Here is a 4,275-nt window from a genome sequence, read left to right on the forward strand (position 1 = left end):
TGGCAGTACGAAGTCATGGGAACCATGGAACAGATAGATCTGAATGACCAGATCCTGGAGTCACCTGATTAGGAGAACTTGGCAAACAGTATCTACTAGCAGTCAGGTCCTCAAGAGAAAGGGCTACACACAGGTAAGAATGGGAAAGACCAGTGGTTGCCACCAAGTACTCAGTCTAGCTTTTTGTTGCATCAGAAAGGGGTAAGCTGGAAGAACAGAACTTATCAGGAGATCCAAAGCAAATGCAAATTATGAATTGGCATAAACCTGCCAGTCTGGCACAAGTACCTGAACCTGAAGAAATGATCAAGGATAAGGTAAAATCTTCCTACCAAGTGTTTCAGACTTAGTAAAGCATAGGGAAGGTGGGGGAGTAAAATATATGACCCCAGAGAATAGATTTTAAGCAGCAAGGCTAGAGGTTATAGCTGAAATCCATCAACCATTTCTTCCTTTCGAACAAATATGTAGGCTGGTGGGTATGATCTAAGGTTATAGGGATATGCCTCATTGCCTTTCTCAAAGGTGAATGAGGGCTCTTCCATAGCATGTGTGAGGTGGCCACCACCTGGGCCTCACATGTATCGGGGTTTGTTTGAACTCTGGCTTCTCCATGAACCTTCAGGGCAGGTGCACAAGAGTAAGGAGACTTGATATGAACATGTTTTAGCCTTGTTAACCTCCTGCAATTTGCCTGATGTGCAATGTATTTTTAGCTATTTTGTCATGGAAAGTGCTTTTTGGAACCTTTAAAGTACAAAATTTGTTGAATTGCATGTCAGGTATTTATTTACAATCAATATTAGTACTGGGAAAAGGATAACAGTTATAGTCTTACTTGCCTTCTTTGAAAGAGCAGTTATGCCACCACCTGCAGTCTTGTAATTGTGGACCACTGGCTGGTTCCACTAATTAGTGCTCAGCAATCCCCTGGTCCTGTTCTGCTCACGCAGAGCCATGCATTTTCTCCAGCTCTCAGACCCTTGTAATGAGGCTGTAAAAGAAGTTTATATGGCACTTCATATGCTACATAGGACAACTGAAAAGAAAGATTACCTACTCATAATCCACTGATGTGATGCTCATCTCCCAAATGTCCACAAGCAGCACACAGTGTCCAAGGGAAGATCCTTTGCCTCAAGCTGGACACAAAGTCAAGGATAGGTCATTTTGAGAAAAGGAGATACTTTGCAAAAGGTGATTTTTTGTCTTAAAGTTATAGTAGGAAGTGATTTTCCTGCTGGATAAGAATGTGGGAAGCTTAATAAGTATGGAGAAAGAGAGGCAGGATCTAGCTCAAACTTCCCCCATGGTGCAGAGCTGTGGTTTTTGAAAATGTGCTTAAGAAAATTACCCGGAGATCTTTTAACAATGAGGCATCTTCAGCTCTACCTTCAGGGATTTGGATTCAGTTGCTCTGGACTTTGACTCAAGTATCTGCATTTTTCATAAAGCACTTCAGGTGTTGTTTTAAGGTAGATAGTTTGTGAATCGTATTGTAGAGCAATGTGGTGCACAGTCCTCACAGCAACTGGAGGAACTCTTCTGATAGTCTCACTAAGACTCTCTTAGGAGGGAGGCACTTGTATTCATGCAGATCTTACCAAGCGAGTCAACTGTTATATTTCTTATTGAAAATACAGAGTGAGACTTTCAGTGATATCACAACTGGATGAGAAGAAAAAAGATGTATCATCTCCCCTTTACAACAATGGAAGCCCCAACATGTAGAATAAAAAAGGCCAGGTAGACTGAAAGGGATTTTGTTGTGAGAGGAGGTATGTAGAAGTAGAACGGGCTATTTGTTTGAATTTTCCTATACCCTTTAAATATCAGCTTTCTCAATGTTACTTTTCAGAGACTGTGACCTTTTTAAGAAGTGAAGAGGCACCAAAATGCTATCTATATTGAAGCAGTTTATCAAAATGTCACCCAACTGTTGGTTCCAATGGTTAACAAGATATTGTGTTTCCGTATTAATTGGCCGGCTTACCTAATTACAGCTGTCTTTGGATATCTATTGATGAGCTCTTTCAGAGGAAGAAGAAAGCATCATTGAAGGCAATTTCTTATAAATATATTAAAAGGGAAATAAAGTAAGGGAATACGCCAATAAGAATTATTAGATAATAAAATTTACCTGCTTGCATTGATCCCTAATTTATAAAAACACCTTCATAACATATCCAACACAACTCTGGATTACTGCCAATTGCCCAGGCTGCCGTACCTTCCAAAAGTTATCTTGGCACACAGCTCAGCAGAAAAGTAGGAAGTGCCCTGGAAATTACTCACCAAATGTGAATACCACATGTCAGAGTCAGTGAGCTTTGGATGAACTATAAAGAGTTTTCATTATTTAGGCCTATGAAAGCAGAGGAAACAGAAATATATCCAATAATGTAAGGCAGCGGAACCAGGAAATTTATAAGGCAGCTTAATCTGTGGATTCCCTTTAAAACACTGGGCCATGTTCAAACTGTGATGTTAAAAAACATTACCTCTGGCTGTACTTGTGATCCTTCAGAGGTCAGGAAGAATAGGATGTCAAACTTCCCAAGGTTTTTAGACAAAGGACTTTTAATGAGCCCTTTCCCTTAAGCTTTCCTTTTTCTTCTCTTATGTGGACATGAAAGACAAAATCTTAACACGTTCCATGATCACTGGGGAGGCTGCCCAGAGCCACTTATCTTAAATACTATATCAATCATACTTATTATGATTAGTAATAAATCTAGGCTGAGGCTTTAGATAATTAAGTGGGCCTAGGTCAGTCCCTGCTCTGTAAGAATGCTAATAAAAAGTCTCAACTCACAGAGAAGTATACATAATGATACCAAAACTCACTGCTTTAGTTTAACATTGGAAGATACGAGGAAAATCAGAGGGTAGAGAATCTCAGGGATTCTCAGGGGGTTTATACCCGGGGCTTGTTTGTACCCAACAAGAAGAATATCTGCAATGAAAGTGAATCTTGTTTCCTTTAGGACATGCACAAAGGCACAAAGGGCTATAAACCTCTTGATGAAGAACCAGAGTAACAGATTATCCCACTTAGTAAACTAGAAGACTTTGGTATACACTGCAAACAATACTTTATCCTAGAAGTCTCATATTTCAAATCCTCTTTGGGTTGCAAATTGCTTGAGCTATTGTGGAATATATGCTGAGTGCCTCTAGCTTGCTTGTTACTGCAGACTGTACCACTGGTTAGGTCTTTAGTTTGTCTGTAAAGTTAGATCAGTCAAGAAGCCCAGCTGGGATGAGGGAGTTTAATGTCGACCTTTAAACACATGACCAAAATCAGAAGCAAAGCTTGCCAAAGCTACTTGCTCTGCTGTAAAACTACCCTAGGAGACATCCATGGATTGGTATCTCAGATTCTTGGGGATAAACTATTTCATCAAATTAACACCTTAAACAATCACCACGTAATACTTTTGCCTGAAAGGCACTAGGAGAAAAAAAAAATACACAAGTAACACTTTAAAGTCAGTTACCAAAAATTGAGTAGGAAATAGAAGGTACTCTGAAATGCCCTGAATATTAACAGCTTGTAATAAAATTCTTTAAAATGAAAAGAAAGCAAACAAAACACAGTGTCCACTGCTCAAGTCCAGGAGCTATGGTGCCCACAAGTAGTGTGCTGCTAAACTGAGCAGCCCTGGTGACAGTCGACTGCAATTCTGAAACATTTGTTGTGCTGAACATCAAGAGAAAATTACATGAGAAAAACAGAGCCAGTTACAATTGTCTAGGGTGCTAACTGTTATATAACAAAACCAGCAAGCACCTGGGCGCACCCCAAGAATGGGTAGAGGCACGGGGCTCAGGCCTGAGACCACCATACCTTACGGCACATCTTTGCCCTCATCTGGAAGTCCTGACACACTCTAAGAGCTCACTCTGGCTCTCATCTAAAACCACCCGAAAATGCCAATGGCTACATTGGATATGAGCATTGTACATGAATTTGAAATTTTTTCTTTCTCTTTCCCTCTATGAGCATAACTGCATTTAGGTTGCATTTGCAAGAAAGAGAAATATGGTGGTGTTTTCCATTGTTCCAGTTACCAGTGATAAACTATGGTCTGAAAATATTAAATAAAAAAATTCAGAAATACACAATTCATAAGATTTAGTTGCATGCTATTTTGAGTGGTGTGATGACGTCTTGTGCTGTCTGGCTCCATCCTGCCTGGGATGTGGATCATTTCTTTGTCCAGCGACTCCACATTGTAAAGGCTACCTCTCTGCTAGTCACTCAGCTGTCTT

General features: G+C 40.1%; 1 pseudogene; it reads left to right on the forward strand.

Annotated features, from left to right (window-relative positions):
• Nucleotides 1-251: 251 nt before the first annotated feature.
• On the forward strand, nucleotides 252-3,458 carry LOC119062219 (COP9 signalosome complex subunit 5-like; annotated as a pseudogene).
• Nucleotides 3,459-4,275: the final 817 nt, after the last annotated feature.

This window comes from Artibeus jamaicensis, unplaced genomic scaffold (genome assembly GCF_021234435.1).
Source record: "Artibeus jamaicensis isolate MK-2021 breed Jamaican fruit bat unplaced genomic scaffold, CSHL_Jam_final contig_1132, whole genome shotgun sequence".
Classification (NCBI taxonomy): Eukaryota; Metazoa; Chordata; class Mammalia; order Chiroptera; family Phyllostomidae; genus Artibeus; species Artibeus jamaicensis.